The 8,610-nt window shown below is 42.5% G+C and overlaps 1 pseudogene; it reads right to left on the bottom strand.

Moving 5' to 3' along the window:
• Positions 1-2,862: 2,862 nt before the first annotated feature.
• On the bottom strand, positions 2,863-8,071 carry LOC101116662 (nucleolar RNA helicase 2-like; annotated as a pseudogene).
• Between the last annotated feature and the right edge of the window lie 539 nt (positions 8,072-8,610).

The raw sequence follows: 8,610 nt of genomic DNA, 5'->3' as shown, positions 1-8,610 counted from the left end.
CCCATTTGTTTAGTTTTGCTTTTATTTCGGAATTCTGGGAGGTGAATCATAGAGGATCCTGCTGTGATTTACGTCTGAGAGTGTTTTGCCTATGTTCTCCTCTAGGAGTTTTATAGTTTCTGGTCTTATGTTTAGATCTTTAATCCATTTTGAGTTTTTTAAAATCTGTGAAGAATTAACTGAAGCATGAATCACCTTATATTGAGAAGCTAAAATGTATCAAAATACACATAACAATGGCTAAACTAAATACTATCTCCTATTAAATATATCTGTTCAGTTCAGTTCAGTCTCTCAGTCATGTCCGACTCTTTGCCAACCAATTAATTGCAGCACATCAGGCCTCCCTGACCATATCAACTCCCGGAGTTCACTCAAACTCAAGGTCCATTGAGTCGGTGATGCCATCCAGCCATCTCATCCTCTATCATCCACTTCTCCTCCTGCCCCCAATCCCTCCCAGCATCAGAGTTTTTCCAATGAGTCAACTTTTCACATGAGGTGGCCGAAGTACTGGAGTTTCAGCTTTAGTATCATTCCTTCCAAAGAACACCCAGGATTTATCTCCTTTAGAATTGACTGGTTGGATCTCCTTGCAGTCCAAGGGACTCTCAAGAGTCTTCTCCAACACCACAGTTCAAAAGCATCAATTCTTCGGTGCTCAGCTTTCTTCACAGTCCAACTCTCACAGCCATACATGACCACTGGAAAACCATAGTCTTGACTAGATGGGCCTTTGTTGGCAAAGTGATATCCCTGCATTTTAATATGCTGTCTAGGTTGGTCAAAACTTTCCTTCCAAGGAGTAAGCATCTTTTAATTTCATGGCTGCAGTCACCATCTGCAGTGATTTTGGAGCCTGAAAAAATAAAGTCTGACACTCTTTCCACTGTTTCCCCATCTATTTCCCATGAAGTGATGGGACCGGATGCCACGATCTTCGTTTTCTGAATGTTGAGCTTTAAGCCAACTTTTTCACTCTCTTTCACTTTCATCAGGAAGATTTTTAGTTCCTCTTCACTTTCTGCCATAAGGGTGGTATCATCTGCATATCTGAGGTTATTGATATTTCTCCTGGCAATCTTGATTCCAGTGTGTGCTTCTTCCAGTCCAGCGTTTCTCATGATGTACTCTGCATATAAGCTAAATAAGCAGGGTGACAATATACAGCGTTGACGTACTCCTTTTCCTATTTGGAACTAGTCTGTTGTTCCATGTCCAGTTCTAACAGTTGCTTCCTGGCCTGCATACAGATTTTTCAAGAAGCAGGTTAGGTGGTCTGGTATTCCCATCTCTTTCAGAATTTTCCATAGTTTATTGTGATCCAAACAGTCAAAGGCTTTGGCATAGTCAATAAAGTAGAAATAGATATTTTTCTGGAACTCTCTTGCTTTTCCATGATCCAGCAGATGTTGGCAATTTTATCTCCAGTTCCTCTGACTTTTCTATAACCAGCTTGAACATCAGGAAGTTCATGGTTCACGTATTGCTGAAGCCTGGCTTGGATAATTTTGAGCGTTACTTTACTAGCATGTGAGATGAGTGCAATTGTGTGGTAGTTTGAGCATTCTTTGGCATTGCCTTTCTTTGGAATTGAAATGAAAACTGACCTTTTCCAGTCCTGTGACCATTGCTGAGTTTTCCAAATTTGCTGGCAGATTGAGTGCAGCACTTTCACAGAATCATCTTTCAGGATTTGAAATAGCTCTACTGGAATTCCATCACCTCCACTAGCTTTGTTCGTAGTGATGCTTTCTAAGGCCCACTTGACTTCACATTCCAGGATGTCTGGCTCTAGATGAGTAATCACACCATCGTGATTATACAGGTCGTGAAGATCCTTTTTGTACAGTTCTTCTGTGTATTCTTGCCATCTCTTCTTAATATCTTCTGCTTCTGTTAGGTCCGTACCATTTCTGTCCTTTATCGAGCTCATCTTTGCATGAAATGTTCCCTTGGTATCTCAAGTTTTCTTGAAGAGATCTCTAGTCTTTCCCATTCTGTTATTTTCCTCTATTTCTTTGCATTGATCACTGAGGAAGGCTTTCTTATCTCTTCTTGCTCCAAATCTAGAACATATGCTGGTATAAGCTGGGTTCCATCACAGGTAAGTGTGAAACCTTGCTTCAAAATATTGCTCACTGTTAATTTTCAGAAGATCCATCATAGGACCATAGGAGTAATTCGTAGGCAAGTGACTGAGGAATACCAATTAGAGAACAAAGCCTTGGGTGATCAAAGTGCTTCTCTAGAAACTGTTTCATTCCCCATGATATTTAGGAAGGATACTATTAAAAGTGAGTGTGAGTGATAGTTGCTCAGTCCTGTCTGACTCTTTGCAACTCCATGGACTGTAGCCCACCAGGCTCCTTTGTCCATGGAATTCTCCAGGCAAGAATACTGGAGTGGGTTGCCATTTCCTTCTCTAGGAGATCTTCCCAACCCAGGGAACTGAATATGGGTCTCTGACCTTGCCAGCAGAGTTTTTACCATCTGAGCCACCAAGAAATGCCTATTGTTAAGAGACATTTCTAAGTATAAAGACAGGTCAATTTTAAAAGTATCAGCAGATACTTGCTTGACTTTATCCTACAATCTATAGACAATACATTAGAATATGTAATGAATCCATAGACCTTTTCCAAAGGAATACCTAAGACAGAAGAAGCAATAAAGTTATAAATGACAATCATCAATCATATGAAATATTTTAGATGAAGTTTACCTCTCTCGAATAAATGGGGACTGGGCAAGCGGCCAGGATGGAATACAATGTGCTTTTAACTTTGCATGAGAAATAATGTTCAGTTCCATGTTGCTGAACATAGTTCTGTTTTTGCCAAATAAATTCTCTACTTTAAATTACTGTCCGAATGCTTTATTAAAACTCTGCCTCTGGCATTTGCTTTGGAATCTGTAAGTTTTGTTGCTTCCCTACTAGGCTTCCCTAATAGCTCAGACAGTAAAGCATCTGCTCGCAATACAGGGACCCAGGTTCAATCCCTGGGTCAGAATGGTCCCCTGGAGAAGGAAATGGCAACCCACTGCAGTATTCTTGCCTGGATAATTCCAAGGACAGAGGAGCTTGGTGGGCTACAGTCCACTGGGTCATAAACAGTCGGACACTACTGAGCGCCTTACACACTCTTTTGTTGCCACCTCCTGATCGCTGTCCTCTGAAGATTCTACTTCTTTCCCGCTGTCCTCTGACACCTCAGAGTTGCCCTTGGAAGTTGTGATATCCTTCCCCTGGTCCTTCTTGCTCTGACTGCTCTGTAGCCACAGAAAATTGCCAGCACCGTGAATCATGCCACTCTTCCTGTATTTCTGTTACTGGTGTAGCAGGGATGTCAAGGCAAACACCCTGTTTTCCTTTGAGAACGACCATTCCCTTCACTTTGCCATCAATATCCTCACTCAGAAGCTCTTCAGGTTCTTTCCAAGCAGAACTAATGTTTGGCATTTCAATCAAGCACTGCAGATCACGGTCACAAAGCCTGCATTTGAGTTGCTCAAGGAGTGCTGGTCCACCGACGTGGCACCGGAGAAGTGGGACAGGGCTGCTGGCGGGCCTTTCAGGGCTCCCTGCTCCCCTCTCAGGTTCATCAGCTGACTGCTCGAAGTGACCAGTCGCAGCGGGAGGCTCAGAGTCCAAGAGCCTGAAGGCATCTTTGCAAGAAGCTTTCATTATCTCTGTTGCAGAACGAACACCCATTCGCTTAAATGGAATTCCCACTTTTTGCTCCATTTTGGCTAACTGGTATCTTCTTTGTGCTGGGAAAAGCAGATGCAAATCCCGATCATTCCAACTCTACCTGGTTGCCCAGAATCATGAACGTAGGGACTCCACATCCTTTGGCGGAGAACTTTGAACAACCAGGTGAACCTCAGGGATGTCTAACCCATGTGCAGCAACATTGTTGGAACCCAAACTCAAAAATCACCTTTTCTAAAATCTTTCCTGGTGATTTCCCTTTGCTTCTGTGGATTGTCTCTGTGTAATAACTGGGCATCTTGCCTTACGGCCACATTCTGCGACACCTCCTGGGCTTCTTTCTTCATTTCACAAAATACAATAGTGCACCCTTGAAAAACACTATCTCCAATAACTGTGGCCCTCTGAGTCCAGTGGCACTTGATAGCCAGATGCTCTACAGTTATTGCCGTTTTCTGCATCTGTTTACCAATCAGGTCCATTTATTCATATGTAGATTTCATGTATTTCTTAGAAACATTACACAACCAATGGGGGCAAGTTGCAGAAAAAAGTAATGTTTTGGGTTCTCTTCTGAATCATTCTTGCATGCCATGGCTAAAATCTCTTCCACTTGATCAGCAAAGCCCTTGTCCAACATTTGGTCAACCCATCCTGGACAACACACTTAAGTTTGGTGAGATCTAGCTTGCCATTCTGCAGGTGGTCTTTTTTTTTTTTAAGTTAATTTATTTTTTAATTGAAGGATACTTGCTTTATAGGATTTTATTGCTTTCTGTCAAACATCAACATGAATCAGCCATAAGTATACATATGTCCCTCCTTCTTGAACCTCCTTCCTACTCCCTCCCCATCCCACCCTTCTAGCTTGATGCAGAGCCCCTGTTTGAGTTTCCTGAGACATATAGCAAATCCCCATTGGCTCTCTGTCTTACATACGGTAATGTCAGTTTCTGTGTTACTCTCTCCATGCATCTCACCCGCTCCACCCCTCTCCCCACCTCTCCCCACGTCCATAAGTCTGTTCTCTATGTCTGTCTGTTTCTCCATTAGTGCCCTGCAGATAAATTCATCAATACCATCTTTCAAGATTCCATATATATGCATTCAGTTTGGTTCAGTTCAATCTAGTCGCTCAGTCGTGTCCGACTCTTTGCGACCCCATGAATCGCAGCACCTATATGATATTTTTCTTTCTTTTTTTGACTTACTTCATTCTGTATAACAGGCTCTAGATTCATCCACCTCATTAGAACTGATTCAAAGGTGTTCCTTTTTAATGCTAAGTAATATTTCATTGTGTGTATGTACAACTTCAGTACATTCATCTGTCAGTGGACATCTAGGTTGCTTCTATGCTCTAGCTGTTGTAAATAATGCTGAATAAGACCAGAAACTGAAAAACTCTTAGAAGAAAACAGGCAGACCACTCAACGACATAAATCAAAGCAAGATCCTCTATGACCCACCTCCTAGAGTAATGGAAGAAAAAAAATTAAGCAACTGGGACCTAATTAAGCTTAAACACTTTTGCATAGCAAAGGAAACTATAAACAAGGTAAAAAGACAACCCTCAGAATGGGGGAAAATAATAGCAAATGAGAAAAACTTACAAAGGATTAATTTCCAAAATATACAAGCAGTTCATACAATTCAATACTATAAAAACAAACAACCCAATCAAAAAGTGGGAAAAAGACCTAAACAGACATTTCTCCAAAGAAGACATACAGATGGGTAACAAACACTTGAAAAGATGCTCAACATCACTCATTATTAGAGAAATGAAAAGCAAAACTACAATGAGATATCACCTCACACTGGCCAGAATGACCATCATGAAAAATTCTACAAACAATAAATGCTGGAGAGAGTGTAGAGGAAAGAGAACCCTCTTGTATTGTTGGTGGATATAAATTGATATCACCACTGTGGAAGACAGTATGGAGATTCCTTAAAAAAAAAAAAAAAAAGTTAGGAACAAAACCACCATATGACCCAGCAATCCCAATCCTAGGGCTACACCCTGCTGCTGCTAAGTCACTTCAGTCATTTCTGACTCTGTGCAACCCCATAGACGGCAGCCCACCAGGCTCCCCCGACCCTGGGATTCTCCAGGCAAGAACACTGGAGTGGGTTGCCATTGCCTTCTCCGATACACCCTGAGAAAATCAAAATTGAAAACGACACAGGCAGGTGATCTTTGATACGACCTGATGTCCCAACCAGGATATCAATCCCATTCCTCATGTATTCAATTTGCCCTCTGCAGGATGTTCCACCATAAAAACAAGCAGTTGCCAGCTTTTTTGTGATGTCGCTGAAGTCTCTGCTTACTTGACTTGCCAACTCCCTGTGGGTGCAAGAACCAGCACCTGAGGGGCAGGGCCTATCTTCTGGTCTTACAGTTCTCCCTGAAGTTTTTCAACCAAAGGGAAAGCAAAGGAAAATGTCTTTCCAGTTCCTGTCCATGCCTGTGAAATCAAATCCTTCCTACTATAGATCTGGTGAAACGTCTTTGCTTGTATAGGAAACAGGAAGGTCACTCCACTGGCTTTGAGAAGTTTAATAGTTTCTTCAGATATGGGAAAATTAGAGAAAGCTCCTTTTTCTTTTCTTTTTTTTTTTGCTCCACAGTCATTTCCTGCTCTAACTCACTGTCTTCTTCACTGGTAGCTTCCTTGGATTTGGAGTCAGATCCAAAATCAGGGAACCTATTCTTGAAGTTGGGGCTTTTCTCTCCAATTTATTCATTTGTCTCTTTTTCTTTCTTCATCTTTTTGGGCTTAGGTGCATCGACTTTTCCTCAGTAGGCTCTTCATTTTTTAAAACATTTTTGGTTTTAGGAGAAACAATTGTCTTTTCACGGGGCTCCTTCGATTTTTTTGAACTTTTGTTTTTAGGAGAAATAATGTCATCTTGAGATGGCTCCTCTTTCTTTTTGGCCTTTTCGGATTTAGGAGAATTCATGTCAACCTCAGAAGGCCCTGCTTTCTTTTTAACCTTTTTAACTTTGGGGGATCAATTGCCAACATGCGCTGGATCGTTGAAAAAGCAAGAGAGTTCCAGAAAAACATCTATTTCTGCTTTATTGACTATGCCAAAGCCTTTGACTGTGTGGACCACAATAAACTGTGGAAAATTCTGAAAGAGATGGGAATACCAGACCACCTAACCTGCCTCTTGAGGAATCTGTATGCAGGCCAGGAAGCAACAGTTAGAACTGGACATGGGACAACAGACTGGTTCCATATAGGAAAAGGAGTATGTCAAGGCTGTATATTGTCACCCTGCTTATTTAACTTCTATGCAGAGTACATCATGAGAAACGCTGGGCTGAAAGAAACACAAGCTGGAATCAAGATTGCTGGGAGAAATATCAATAACCTCAGATATGCAGATGACACCACCCTTGTGGCAGGAAGTGAAGAGGAACTAAAAGCCTCTTGATGAAAGTGAAAGAGGAGAGTGAAAAAGTTGGCCTAAAGCTCAACATTCAGAAAACAAAGATCATGGCATCCGGTCCCATGACTTCATGGGAAATAGATGGAGAAACAGTGGAAACAGTGTCAGACTTTATTTGGGGGGTGCTCCAAAATCACTGCACACGGTGACTGCAGCCATGAAATTAAAAAACGCTTACTCCTTGGAAGAAAAGTTATGACCAAACTAGATAGTATATTCAAAAGCAGAGACATTACTTTGCTTACCAAGGTCCGTCTAGTCAAGGTTATGGTTTTTCCAGTGGTCATGTATGGATGTGAGAGTTGGACTGTGAAGAAGGCTGAGCGCTGAAGAATTGATGCTTTTGAACTGTGGTGTTGGAGAAGACTCTTGAGAGTCCCTTGGACTGCAAGGAGAGCCAACCAGTCCATTCTGAACGAGATCAGCCCTGGGATTTCTTTGGAAGGAATGTTGCTAAAGCTGAAACTCCAGTACTTTGGCCACCTCATGCAAAGAGTTGACTCATTGGAAAAGACTCTGATGCTGGGAGGGATTGGGGGCAGGAGGAAAAGGGGACGACCGAGGATGAGATGGCTGGATGGCACCACCGACTCGATGGAAGTGAGTCTGAGTGAACTCCGGGTGATGGTGATGGACAGGGAGGCCTGGCGTGTTGTGATTCATGTGGTCCCAATGAACTGGACACGACTGAGCGACTGAACTGAACTGAACGGAACGGAACTGAACTTTGGGTGAAATCATTTCTTCTTTTTCTTCTACTGCCTCTTCAGTCTTATGAGATTTTGGCTTCTCTTTTTTACGTTTCCTCTCATTTTGCTTTCCCAGCATCTCCACTTTTTCCATGGATGTGTCTGACACCAAGTCCACATCACTAAGAAGTTTCCTCGGCATCACTCAGCACAAGTGTACACCAAGTGGTCTTGTCTATTGCATAGAGAGGAAGAGACATGGCCATTTTTGATTAAAAGAAGAAGAAGGCCAAGCCCATGACAATCCTAGATTTGGTCCTAAAACAGAAAAGTGATGTGACTGAGACAGAGAAAAATTTGAATGAGAGTGAGTTCTCACACTGTTGCGTAAGTTCTAGACCCCACAGTAACCTGGTCATCTGAGCCCACAAAGACACTGGGAATCCCCAGGGAATCTGACTTTGAAGGACAGTGGGATTCTATTGCAGAACTTCCACAGGACTAGGGGAAACAGAGATTCTTGGAAGGCACAAACAAAACTATGCATGCACCAGCACCCAGGGGAAAGGAGCAGTGACCCTGTAAGAGACAGAATCAGACCTGCCTGTGTGTTTGAGGGTCTCTTGCAGAGGAGTGGGTCCACAGTGGCCTGCTGCGGGGACAGGGGAACTGGCAGAAACAGTCTTGGGAGGTGAGGTTTGGCATAAGTCCTTTTGGAGGTCACTTTTACCTAACTGCATC

Source organism: Ovis aries, chromosome 9 (genome assembly GCF_016772045.2).
Source record: "Ovis aries strain OAR_USU_Benz2616 breed Rambouillet chromosome 9, ARS-UI_Ramb_v3.0, whole genome shotgun sequence".
In the NCBI taxonomy this organism is placed as follows: domain Eukaryota; kingdom Metazoa; phylum Chordata; class Mammalia; order Artiodactyla; family Bovidae; genus Ovis; species Ovis aries.
Note: the sequence above shows the minus strand (reverse complement) of the source record. Positions and strands in the feature narration are given on the sequence as shown.